The sequence below is a fragment of the Chaetura pelagica genome, unplaced genomic scaffold (assembly GCF_000747805.2).
Source record: "Chaetura pelagica isolate M959 unplaced genomic scaffold, ChaPel_1.0 scaffold642, whole genome shotgun sequence".
In the NCBI taxonomy this organism is placed as follows: Eukaryota; Metazoa; Chordata; class Aves; order Apodiformes; family Apodidae; genus Chaetura; species Chaetura pelagica.
The window spans coordinates 1,025,220-1,038,823 of NW_009952704.1; positions in this window are offsets into that span (position 1 = coordinate 1,025,220).

The following is a 13,604-nucleotide window of genomic DNA, read 5'->3' on the forward strand; positions in this document are numbered from 1 at the left end:
GGTAAGGAAGGAGGGAAACCGGCTGAGGGAGGCGGCTTCTCTGGGTTGGCCTGCGCGCTGCTGGGAGGGCTTCCCCTCTTGCCGCGTCCGCCACGGGGAAGTGGGACGTCGGTTCTTCCTCGTCGGCTTCCAGAGGGATTTGCTGGGAAAGCCCGGCGCTCTCGTCTGCGGGAGCTGAGCCACGGGTGTGTCCGTGCGGGCGCTGGGCGTGCCTGGAACCAAACCCCCTCCAGAACCCCGTCCGCAGCGGGTTTGTGTCTGTTTTCAGTTCAAAAGCAGGATGTCGGTGTATTTGTGTATCAAACACTTCTCAGCCCTCTGCTTTGCTGATAGCGTTGCCCTTCTCCCTCCCTCGTTAGTGTTTGGAGTCAGTGATCTTTCAGGTCTTTTACAAACAGAACGATTCTATGAATTCTGCTGAGTGATGACAAGAGCAGAGAGGTGGAGCAGCTGATTTCCCTTGGCCTCCTTGGGTGCTTGTAAGGAGTGATCTTTATCTCGGTGGTGTTTCTCAAACCTGGTTGTCCTTCAGGTGAGATGGCAGTGCTGGCCTTTGCCTCCAGCGTTCCGTGTCCTCACCTGCCCAGGTGAGCTCTTGCACAGGCACGTGAGTGGGGTGATGCTGAGGGAGGCAGGTGTGCCTGCCACCAAAACACATCGGGGACACCCACTGAGGCACAGAGCAGGGGTTGCTGTTCACATGTCAAAGCTGCAGAGTTTGGACTTGAAAGCCAAAGGAGAGTCCATAAGAGAAGCTAGGTCTGAAAAATATGCCTTACGTCGGTACAAAAGGAGAGCAAGTTGTGTGACTGTTAGTGGACATTTAAGAGGCAAAAACACAGTACTTGCTAATCCTGTTGATCTTCTCCAGTCATCAGAAAGGATGACAGGAAGGGGAATAAACATTTTTAAATCCTGATCCCGTTCCTGATCCCCTCCAGAAAACTGTGCTCTTCCCTGACAGAAAGGCAGAGTGTGGAATTACTGGAAATGTTGACAGCATCTTTTCTGAGTCTTTTGCTCCTTTGAAACTGTTAGAAATATCGCCCACTTGTTGGTTGGGGTTTTTTTAAGGTGCTGCAGCAGTGTGGTGTCATTGAGGTAAAGTGTTGCCAGCAGGTCGAGGGAGGCAATCCTTCCCCTCTCCTCAGCACTTGTGAGGCCACACCTGGAGTACCAGGTCTAGTGCTGGGCTCTCCAGTGCAAAAAAGAGAGGGAACTACTGGAGAGAATTCAGCAAAGGGCCACGAAGATGGTGAAGGGACCAGAGCATCTCTCCCATGAGGAGAGGCTGAGGGAGCTGGGACGGTTCAACCTGGAGAAGTCCCAGGGGGATCTCCTCCATGTGCATCAATGCTGCAGAGGGCGGAGATGGTGGGGCCAGGCTCTTCCCAGTGGTGCCCAGTGACAGGACTAGAAGCAATGGGCACCAATGGAAACACAGGAGGTTCCCCCTGAACCTCAGGAAGCACTCTGTCACTTGCAGGGTGACCAAGCACTGGCACAGGCTGCCCAGAAAGGTTGTGGAGTCTCCATAGAGATATTCAAAAGATGTCTGGATGTGGACCTGAGCAACTCACTCTAGGAGCATGGGGAGTTGAACCAGGTGATCTTTAGAGGTCCCTTCCAGTCTCAAATGTGCTGTGCTTCTATGATTGTATTTTTTTTTTCTGGACAAATTGGTTCCTCCAGTTACTTCTGTCAAGCCCGTTCTAGGTGATAATTACGAACTAAATCAGTTTAGCTGTAAAACTAACCAAGTTTTCAGTAAATGCTGTAATCTTCCTAGTAGGTTCAGTTGCACAGGCTTGTAGGCTAGTGTTTCAGAGGGCTTGCTGTTTAAACTCTGCAGTCTTGCAGACCAGCCACAAAGTGACAGAAATTCAAGGAATTTTGCATTTGAGAAAGAACTACAGAAATCTGAAAATAAGTCTTAAGAGGGCAGCCATCCGTTGTGCAGCATGGGAAGCAGCAGCAAATGTTAAAAGGGTATGGATGCTTCTGAAAGGTTGTGACAGGGTAGCAGGAGACTCTGCGACAGCACAGAGATGGATATCCTGGCCAGAAGGATGTGTTGTGATGGCCCAGCCCGAGAGCAGCCTGACCAGGAAAGGTCACTTCACTTGGAACAAAAGCTTTCCTTTACTTTCCCCTCTCCCTTGTCAAACGTCATCTAAAATTACTTCTGCCACTTCAGGAGTGATTCTGAATTATCTGAAATGTACACTGAAATTAATCTCCTTTCAGAAAAGCAATCAGAACAGTAATCCTTGACTCACTGGGCTGGCTTGGCTGAGCCCTTGGCAGGGAGGAATGTATACCTCCCTCCTTCCTTGTGGAGAACACCTGGGGATGTTCCCATCCCTCTCCCTGCATGCCATTGCAGTGACCGCTCCTCTGCCCAGGGCGCAGAGGGACTTGACCTCTGTTGGGAAAACCTTCCTTCTGGGCATCTGCCACCTGCAGAGCAGATTGCAGCTGTTTTCCCTGGCTCTGCAATAGGAGGAGATTGGCAGAAGAGCCCATGGGTTCGGGGTCACTTTTAAAGGTGGCATGGGAACCAGCTTTGCTCCAGCACTGGTAGGGTCACAGGCTAATTCAGGTGGTGCAGAAATTTCGGAGGTCAGTAGTCCACACCCTGCTATGCAATAGGTTTGCTCAGGACCTTCTCCACCCAAGTTTTTTGTATCTCCAAGGTTAGAGCGCCCATCACCTCTGTTCCAGTGTTTGATCACCTTTGCTTTTCCCTGGACCAGATAAAAACATCACTTGTTCCAACATTTACTTGCTGCTTCTTGTCATATCCCAACACACCTAGGAGAAGAGCCTGGGCTCCAGCCTCTCTACACCCTCTGATAGTGTGATCGAAGACAGTAACAAGATTTCTTTTTCCTAAGGCTTTTCTTCCAAGCAGCATACGTTGGTAAGTTCTTTCTGATCCAGAAAAGAATATACTGAATTTAGGTGAAACACAAAGACTTGTTCTCCCCTATCATGTCTGTGTTTCCAAGTCTTTCTACCCACTAGAGGCTTACGTGGACATACACAACTGCCCTGAGCAAGGTAAAACCATCTGGCCACACAAGCTGAGGGTGAAGCCAGGAGAAAAACCCAACTCCTGTGGTGAGCCATGATACAGCAGCATCTTTCTTCCACATAAGGCCAGTAGCAGCTGGGCATGGTTGTCCCTCTTATTCCTTTCCACAGAATTATACACAGGAGCAGTGGGAAAGCAAAGTGCTTCACAGGTGGAAATTGTCTGGAATCATTTACTGTTGCCCGGATAATGTTGTGGGCTGTTGCCATGGGCCTGGCAAAATTAGGCTGAACACCTAAACCATCCACCTCTGGGATGGGGTTAGCCTCTGAGACCTTGTGCCAACCGTCAAGCAGAGATTTGCTTTATGGCCTTTTCCTTTTAGCTTTGTACTTGCTACATTGGGTTGGGTTGGAAGAGGCCTTTAAAGGTCATCTAGTCCAACCCCCCCTGCAGTGAGCAGGGACATCTTCAACTAGATCAGGTTGCTCAGAGCCCCATCCAACCTGACCATGAATGTTTCCAGCGATAGGGATCTACCACCTATTTGGGCAACCTGTTCTGGTGTCTCACCACCCTCAGTATGAAACATTTCTTCCTTATATCTAGTCTGTATCTACCTTCTTTCAATTTAAAACCATTACCCTTTGTTCTATCACTACAGACCCTGCTAAAAATTTGTCCCCATCTTTCTTAAGGGCTGCCTTTAAGTATTGGAAGGCCACAGTAAGCTCTGCCAGGAGGCTTCTTTTCTCCTGGCTGAAGAACCCCAGCTCTCTCAGACTTTCTTCACAGGAAAGGTGTTTCATCCCTCAGATCAGTTTTGTGGCCCTAAATCCCAGTGGCCTCAAATCCCAATGGCCTCCCCTATCTTGTGGTTAATAATCTCCTCTTCTGAGTGGGAGCAGAGCACAGCTGGTGACCCCCATTGATTTGGGCAGCTGGTGGGGACAGCTACTGGGGCGTCTAGTGCAGCCATTCTCATAGGGCAGGTGTCACCTTTCAGCTGTGTTTGTTGGTGGCTTCATACCTGCGTCTCTGCTTCAAGATGGAGCCACTGAGAGAAGTGGCAGGCCATGAGGGCAGGTTTGCTAGAGGCTTAAGCAAAGCCTTGCCCTCATGTGCTCCCTCAGTGTTCCCAAGAGTCAATGATCTGCCTGTGATTTTCTCCCTTGGTGTCTTCACATCAAGTACATGACATCCAGGGGCTAGGGAGATGGCTGCAGCTGCAAAAACTGTGGACCTGAGGGGACACTGTGAGTGGTGAAGGCTTTTTAGGCAAAACTCTGCCCTTCATCCAGGCTGAGGCTGTTGCATCTCTTGTCAGGTTGTCTAAGGAGGGAGATCTTTCTAGAGGACCTGGTTGACCTTGAAGGCCCTTGAGTGCAGAGGTGGTTTTGTTGATGCTGAAAGCCAGACCAGAGAGTTCTCAGGAAATCTGCTCTTCCAGCGAGTGCGCAAAATAAGGCACGAAGTCCCTCAGCTCTGACTTTCCTCCCAGGGGACACTGCTGTGCCCTTGATGCAGTAAGGCAGGCCTGGTCATGGAAGGTGGTGGGGACTAGTGGTTCAGGACCACACTGGTCTGAGCCCAAATTCACAACAGACGGATCCTGGATCACACGCAGCACCAGGATGTCCATCTTTGGTGTTTGTCTCTGGCAGGGCTTAACTTGACCCTTTTCCAGACGTTTAGTGATGAGTGAAGGGCATTGGCATTTCACTGCATTGCATGTGCACCACATCATGAGCTGGAGGGCTTTCTGGAGTTGGCGAGGGTGGATGAGCAGTAGGTGAGAAGACCTGAGTGTCTCACTTTCATCCTGCAGCTGCCGGTGCTGCTTCGTGTGGGCTCCGTTGGGCTGGTGCTTGCGTGCAACGCCGTCATGTGGACAGTCTTCACCAAAGCCCTGCGGCTCTCCTCCTCCTCGGCCGCTGCCTCCGTGACCACAACGGCCTCCAACTTCATCTCTTCGGTGAGTAGGTCCTTTTCCCCAGGTACTGAAGCCTGGAGGAGCGCGGCCCTGAGGGAACAGTTGCACTGGATGCAGCTGGTCATAGCTCATCTACCAGCCTGGCTGACATCTCTGGCTGCAGAGGGGGAGTTACAGGCAGACATGAAATTATTGTCTCCGGCCTCAGTTGCTCTGCCTGTTGTTCACAGCAGAGGCTGTGGGAGTTCTTTGGGTGGCACAGGAGGAAGGGTGTTGGTGCCCAGCACAGTGTCTTGCAGCAGCTGTATGGTTTGCTGAACTTTTCTAATTGCCAGTGAGAGCTGGAAGCTTTGCTTGGATTTCCTTTTCCTTAGCAACACTTCCCCTGTGACAGGCCAATGCCACCCTGCCTGGGTGTGAAGACGCCCAGCCTGTAGTGACAGCAGGAACATTTTTGACCTGCATGTTTTTATCTCCTTGCTTTTCTCAGCAGCTGTCCCACCTTGTTTCTGTGCTTCAGCAACTTGCAGCTGGCTCATGGTGGTGTCCAAACCTCAAGTCAGTGGGGCCCCTTTTTTATTGACTGGAATCATGCAGACAACTGGAGATTTGGCTCCCAGGATCTCCTGGGAAGGCAGCAAAGCACAAACACATCTGCCAAAATCCTGCTTTGGGACCATGACATGGCTGTGCTTCCAGCCTGGGTGGTAGAGTAAGTAATCTCTGACATCACCTACAAGCAGCTGTTCTGCTTGGTGGTCCCAGCAGGAGTTTCCTCAAGCACTTTTTTTCCTGTGCTGTCTCCCAGCAGAAGTTCCTGCAGCTCTGGCAGCTCAGGAGGCTTTGAGGTGGCTAAGCCCAGCAAAGCTTCGTTTCTGTCTTTTCCTCCAGGCCATCCTGGGCAAGCTTCTCTTCGGGGAGACGTGGACACTTCTGTGGTGGGTTGGCCTCTCCGTGACGCTCTGCGGCCTGGCACTGCTGCACACGGCTGCCCCCCGCTCGGCCTGGCTCCCGGCAGAGAGGAAGGAAGCATGATGGCTGCTGGAGGGAGCACGGTGCCGTGCCACCCCGAGCTGGCCTGCCTCTGCCCATGGACCTGCTGACCTCTGCTCACCTGCTGATCTGCGAACTTGCAGAGTCACCCTGGTTGCATCTTTCCTGGCAGGCTGGCAGTGGTGGCGGCCTCGAAGGGAGCTGGTCCCCTCTGAGTCAGTTGTGGAGATCAGGGCCAGAGGCTTATCAGCCACGCCTCCTCCTCACACTCTGCAGCTGTGGAGCTTTCACAGCTCAGGGAAGGCTGAAAGTAAACATGGTGGCTGGGGAAGGTGCCTGTGCATCTGTACTTTTCCATGAGAGGATTTGTACCAAAATAGAAAAGCAATCAGAAGTAAACACTGAAGGCAGCTGATATGTCTGCTCTGCTGTTCCTGACTTTCCTCTCTGCCTATTGAAATGGCCCCATGCGTGCCCTAGGCTTCTGCTGCCTGTAGGGCTGTGGAACCTTTCATTAATTCCTTCAGCTTCCTCTATCAGTCACATGCACCTTTTAACTTGCCATTTGTATCTGAGGCTTGTAATTTCCACATCCCTATTCCTGACATGTTACTGAGTGTAAGGTTGCTACCCTTTCCTTTAAACTCTAAACCAGGATGGGTTCTTGATCATCATTCCTGATTTATTTAGGTCAAACTGTAATTTTGGGAGAAAACGACTCTGACTGAGAGTGTACGTGTTCATCACACCCCTCGCTCCCCACTTGAGTTGGCAATTGCATTAACAACTGGTAAAATGGAGTTTCTCAAGCAACTGTTGCTGATTCCCATTTGTGCAGTGTGATCAGGCAGATCACTGGAACCCACACATGTGCTAAACTGTTGGTGATTACTCTGTGGTCAGGATGAGATGCCTGTCAGCATGGTCAGTGTGTCAGGAATCACTGTTTCTAAGGTATCATCTTCTTTCCCATGCCCACACATCACTTGGAAATTTTTTCAGTTGCAATCCTGACTGAGAAATATAATGATGCCTCTAAACGTATGTGTCATGCTGGTGATATCACTTGTTTGCTCTGGGGCTTGCCAGGTTGTCTCTGTCTTGTAACCACAGAAAGTGAGTCATGGTTGGTCCTTGTGCAGAAAGCCTAAGGACACAATTCTATGAGCCTCTGTATCAAAACCTGTCAGGTTTGTCACGACTGGCAGATCTGCGCCGCATCCAGCAGAAGTGTAAAAATAGACTCGTAGGTGGAAATGCCACAAGACTTGGGTTTATTCCTTTTCCTTCCTTGTGTCAGAAAGACAAAAAGTCATTGTCCCCAGAAGAGGCCAAGAGCTGTTTGTTCCAAGTCACCTGCTTCAGGGGAGTATCCTAGTACATCACATCTGGCAATCATGTCTCAAGAGAGGCAAAGCCTTTGCCTGTGCCCTCAGTGTTCTCACAGGTCTTTGCCTCCAAAAAGAGGAGCTGCATACGTGGTGGAGAAGAGGGCAGAGCACTCCGAGTGCCTTTCCTCCTTAGCAGCATGGGTCTTAGCACCTGGGCAGCTCTTTGGGTAGCAGCAGAGATAGAAAGAATGAGACACCTCTGGCCACCTGGGAGGCAGGAACTTGACGTGGTGACCCAGCATTCCTCATAGGTCTGTGGAGACGACAACCAGGAATTACGCACTTCTATGTACATCAAATTTCCATAGACCTTCCTACATGATGGAGAAATAATGAAGGCTGCAAGCCTTAATTGTTTGCCCTTGTTATTAACTCCCAGCCAGCTATAAGCTGTGGCTGCCTTTGCGCAATCAGCATGAGAAGAGCTCTCTCCTCTGGTTAATTTGGCTGTTGTCCCTCCTCCTAACAAACCTTTTGCAAAGTTTTTAACATGGACTATCTCAAAATTGACATTTCTTTATTGCAGCCATTGTTAGAGGTCAAGGTCTAGGAGGTATTTGCACAGGTGCAGGAAGTGTGGGCAGCGTTTTACTTGGTGATTCTCACTTTTAGGGTGGAAGAACGTAAACCAGGGCTGTAAATTTCGTTGTCGTAAATCCTTGAAGGTGGGAAGAGAAATGAGTTTTCCTCCAGTTCCTGTGGGAGGAAAAGGTTGCTGAGCAGGGTTTTTTGGCAGAATCCCTCTCCTCTATAGGGTTTGGCCTAGGTCTGCCAGCGTTGCCTGTCAGCATGGGGACAGGGCTGCAGGGAACACTGCAATCACTGTATGGCTGGAGGTGATCTCAGAAAGTGGTGTTGGTGTTTCCAAATCAAATACTCCAAAGCTCGGTGGCTGAAATTTAATATTTACAGATATTTTAGACCACACACACACACAAAAGTGATGTGAGACTAATGACAGAGCTGTGTTTGAAGAATTAATGTTTCAAATGTGGTAGACCTTGTAAGGTGGCTGAAGATCATGGACAACCATAAGACCTTGGTTTACAGGGCAGAAGGTGGGTTATCCGTGTGCTGAAACTACAGTAGTGTCCTTGCATGGAGTTGTCGCGCACTTGAACACAGGTATTTTTACAGAAGAGTCTCAAGCACACATTTCTGCTCAAATTCCAGCAAAATACACTTTTGTTTGCACATCTCCCAGGCACTGGCTGTAATGAGTCTTTCCTGCACCTTCCCCTCATTTTCAGAAACAACCCTAATTTTTCAGCATCTTGTTCATGAGATTTTCCTTAAGCAGGGCTAAACCATATGTACTGGTTTTGGCTGTGGAATTTTTTTTCATAGTAGCCACTATGGGGCTGTGTTTTGGATTGGTGCTGGCAAGAGAGTGGATAATGCAGAGATGTTTTGCTTACTGCTGAGCACAGTCAAGGCCTTTCTGTGATGCTATGCTTCTGTGATTCTGATTCTGTTCCTCACACCACCCCACCAGCAAGAAGGCTGGGTGTGCATAAGGACTTGGTACAGGTCACAGCTGGGACACCTGACCCCAACTCACCAAAGGAATATTCCACACCACATGACATGATACTCAGCAATGTAAAGTTGGGGGAAGAAGAAGAAAAGGGGGACGTTGGGAGGGATGGTGATTGTTTTGCCAAGTAACAGTTACACATGATGGACCCCGGCTTTCCTGGGGATGGCTGAACACGTGCCTGCCAATGGGAAGCAGTGAATTAATTCCTTGTTTTCTTTGCTTATGTGCACAGTTTTTATTTTGTCTATTAAACTGGCTTTATGTCACCCCAGGAGTTTTCTCTCTTTTACTCTTTTGATTCTCTCCCCCATCCCACTGGGGGTAGCGAGTGAGTGGCTGCCTGGTGCTTGGTTGCCAGCTGGGGTTAAACCATGACAGTAATTTTTGGTGCCCAGCATGGGGCTCAAAGGGTCCAAAATAACAACAGATTTGACTGGAATGTGCTAGATCATATAGCTGTTGATGCTGTTTAGCTATTAACTGGTTAACTGACAGCCTTCTCTGTCTGCCGTACTGTAGATGAGAATCCAGTGCTCATTAGTGGCTGCTTTTTGCACTTGCTATTCACTGTACTGCTTATCTTTCTCTGCTGTTCCTGGGAACATTTTGATAGCAGCGATGGCAGTGCTCCTGGGCTGGCAGATGGCCAAGGTATCACTGCTGTTTCTGTGCCACTTTTCTAGACAAGCTGGAATTCCAGTGTGAACTCAAGTTGAAGGGACTGTGTCCTGTGGATGAGTGCACTCTGAGGGGTCTGTGGCCATGGATGAGTGCACGCCAGAGCAGGCACACCTCAAAGCATCTGTGGTCGTGGTTATGTCTTTGCTGCATCACGTGTACCTCTGAAGGGGTTGTGGGCCAAGGATAAGTCAATGATGCTGCAGGTACACCTTGAAGCATCAGCGTCTGTGCATGAGGTCATACTAGAGCACCTCGAAGTGTGTGGCCATGGATAAGCCCTTGACAGAGCAGATACACCTCCAAAGGGTCTCCAGCCATGGGTAAGGCCATGTCAGAGCAGGTTCAATCCTGAAGGGGCCATGGCTGTGGGTAAGGCCACACTGGAGCAGGTAGATCTCTGAAGGTATTATGGCCCATGGAGAAGGCCACTCTGGATCAGGTGCACCTCAAAGCAGCTGTGACTTTGGATAAGCCTATGCTGCACCAGGTACACACCTGACAAGACTGGCTCATAGACAAGGCTCCACTTGGAGTGGGTACAACCTTCAAAGACTGCAGCTTGGATAAATCCAAGCTGGAGCAGGGATAAGGGGAGGAGTTCATGGCAATGTTAAGCCCTATGGTCTGCTCCAAAGAGACCAGGATGGAGATTGTAAAGGAAAAAACTATAAATTGCTGTAACCTGGAATTTGAGTTGCATGCTGTATGAATTGCTGTAGCAGGAACCACCTGAACCAATGGAGAAGCAGCTTTTCAAAGAAGCAGTGCAAGTGCAGCAGTGACCTGACCTGAGCCTGGATTTGATGCCCAGTAACTCTCTGCAACACACCAGCTCTCCTGTCCTGATTGACCACCATAACAGATGGAGCTGAAAGGCATGGACTAAATGAAGTCAGTGGACATTTGTGAACATTTATGGACATTTTACAGACATTTCAGAGAGGTGGTCTGTAGACTGCAGGAATAATATCTGTGTATTCTGTCAAAGGATGGAAGATGTGGTGGTGATTAATGAGAATGTATTGCATAGTGAGCAATGAGCATGATGTAAATGGTATTGAAGAGGAGTGGGGGATGTACTGCCTTGGGCTGAGGTAATTTTCTTCGTAGTAGCCAGTATGGGGCTGTGTTTTGGATTGGTGCTGGAAAGAGAGTGGATAATGCAGAGATGTATTCCTTACTGCTGAGCAGTGCCTGCACAGAGTCAAAGCCTTTTCTGCTCCTCACACCACCCCACCAGCAAGAAGGCTGGGTGTGCACAAGGACTTGGTACAGGTCACAGCTGGGACACCTGACCCCAACTCACCAAAGGAATATTCCACACCATATGATGTGATGCTCAGCAATGTAAAGCTGGGGGAAGAAGAAGGAAAGGGGGACGTTGGGAGGGATGGTGATCGTTTTGCCAAGTAACAGTTACACATGATGGACCTCAGCTTTCCTGGGGATGGCTGAACACCTGCCTGCCAATGGGAAGCAGCAAATTAATTCCTTGTTTTCTTTCCTTGTGTGCACAGTTTTTACTTTGTCTATTAAATTGGCTTTATGTCACCCCAGGAGTTTTCTCTCTTTTACTCTTTTGATTCTCTCCCCCATCCCACTGAGGGTAGTGAGCGAGTGGCTGCCTGGTGCTTGGTTGCCAGCTGGGGTTAAGCCAAAACATCATGTCACACTTCAATCAGAAGAAGCAGAGTCATGGTCCACAGCAAGGCTCAAAGTGCTGCTCCTGAAGATGGAGGTCAGTATTCTTGAATTAATGGTGGGAAGCTTTTTGAAAAATCTGTTGTATAAACAAGGTCTAAGAGTATTAAATTGTAAGGTAAATATAGCTTCACAAGGAACAAAGCCAAATGAAATTATAGTTGCAGTTGAACCTTAAAGCATAGTGTGACTGATTAGATAGGGAACTATACATAAAACCTGAGAAAAGTCCCTGTTGTCATTGCCAAGGAGCCACTGAAACCTGGGAAGTTTGTACAACGGCTCAGTCACAGCACATATCAAAATAGCTTGAAGGACAGTGTGTTTACCCGGGTGATAAGTAGTAGAAGTGGATGCGATAAATAAGATCGGTAGATTATTTTGCCGAGTTTTGCATAGTCAAGATTTCCAAGGTATTTGATTCAGTGCCCTGTGTTGACCCTTCAGTGACCTTAAATACCGATCATATTGCAAGGGTGTCACAGACGCACCTAATTCCACAAAAATATTGTGAGTGTTGGGGTGTTTTTGAAGAAGGAAGTGTTGGTGGCTCAACATGCTGGAAGAGCGATGCCATGGCTCGCAGAAAAAACATGAAGTCATGAATAAATGGGTACCAACCCTGACACGTTCATGGTGCCAGGTGCTCTGCTTGCCTGCTGCGGGAAAGCAGCAGGAAGTCTTAATTTTGGGGGTTGGAGAGCTGCAGAAGGGTGTTGTATCAGGGTGGGCACTCATCCACAGCAAGCTGTGAGGTGCCTGCAGCTTGCTTGGTCTCAGAGAAGAATCTAGGATGAGCTCAGTCAGTGGTAAAAGCCTTTCCAAGACACTCAGGAGTTTGCCTCTAAAAATCATGTCTGTGGATGCAGTGCCTTGTCACTTTTTAAAGGAAAGGATTGCAAGACCTGGGTTGCTCCTGCAGAAGAAACAGAAGTATTTTAGACTGCAAAGACTCTCTAGTTTCAGGTGGAACATAGTTGTTGGGCTGAGTGTCTGAGTGCCCTTTCTAAGGCAAGTCTATTTCTAGATACTTTAACACTATAAAAAAGATCAGCAACCTGTTTGTAAAGTCTGAAATAGGGTCCTAGCCCACTGACAGGGTAGAGGGGAAGCCCCAGGGGTCAGGCAGGAGCAGTCAGTGCCAGTTGGTGCCCTCAGGGCCCTGCCATAGTCAAAGGCTGTACCTGGGGTGCTGGTTCCAGCACTGGACACCCCACATCCAGACAGGTGTCAGGAAATTGATCTGGTGGAAGGATACCAAGGTGGCATGGGCATATGAGCAGAGGCTGAGGGGTGTGGGCTTGTTGAAGAGAGGGAGGCTCAGGCTGAACTGATAGCAGCTGACACGTGCTTGGAGAGGAATTACAGACACAACAGAGCCAAGCTCCACTCTGTAGGAATGGCCAGAACGTGAAGAGGCAACAAGCACAGGTTACATCCTGGGAGCTCCAACTGGCTATCAGGTTAAAAAATGTCACCAAGAGGTCAGTTGCCCAGAGGAGAAGCAGAGTCTCCTCCTTTGGAGGTTTTGGGGCTCGGCTTTTCAAAACCTCAACTTACTCAATCTTGTGTTGGTGACTATCACATCTGGACTGGAGGTTGAACTTCCTGTGACCTACTGATGGATTTCATGAGCAACACTATCTATAACTAAAGCTGATTTGCCCTTTTGCCTCCAAGCTTAGCAGTTGCCATTCAATGCTGTTGTGCCACAGAAAAGAGGGTCCCCCTTGAGATGCCATACAGACTTAGGCAACCAGAGGCTTGTGGGCTAACCACAGAAACCATAACAGACAGCTGCCAGCTGCAGCAGCCCAGCATAGGGTGACCAAAGCACAGAGAAGCCTAGAACTTGCAGTACTCCATTCTGTAGCCGCATGCAGCACCTCAGCAACACACATCCACCAGCAGCATTTGACATACACAGGACACTTTTTGCCCTGCTGAGCAACCAGCCAGCCACTTTCTTCACTTTCCAAGGAAATTTTTGGTTTCTGGCTGTTTAATAACCCCCTTAGTTGTTTTCATTTTTTCCTCAGGGTTGAAGGAGAAGTGGCTGTGAGTGGCTGTACTAATTGCCAAGACTTCCTAAGCAACTCCTGGGGCTGCTGCACACCCTTGAAGTCCTGATGGATTGCTGGTGCTGGGCTAATGCCTGGGGAGCTCCTGGGTTGGGCCTCCTGTTCCCTTTTTCCAGGAGGAAATGATGCACACCCCACTCACCGCTGTCCAGGTCTTGCACAGCACATAGATTCCACTGCAAAAAGGCTAATAAGTGGGAGGGAGGGCTGGGAAGACTGATGATAAGTGGGGTGTGCTGGATGGTAC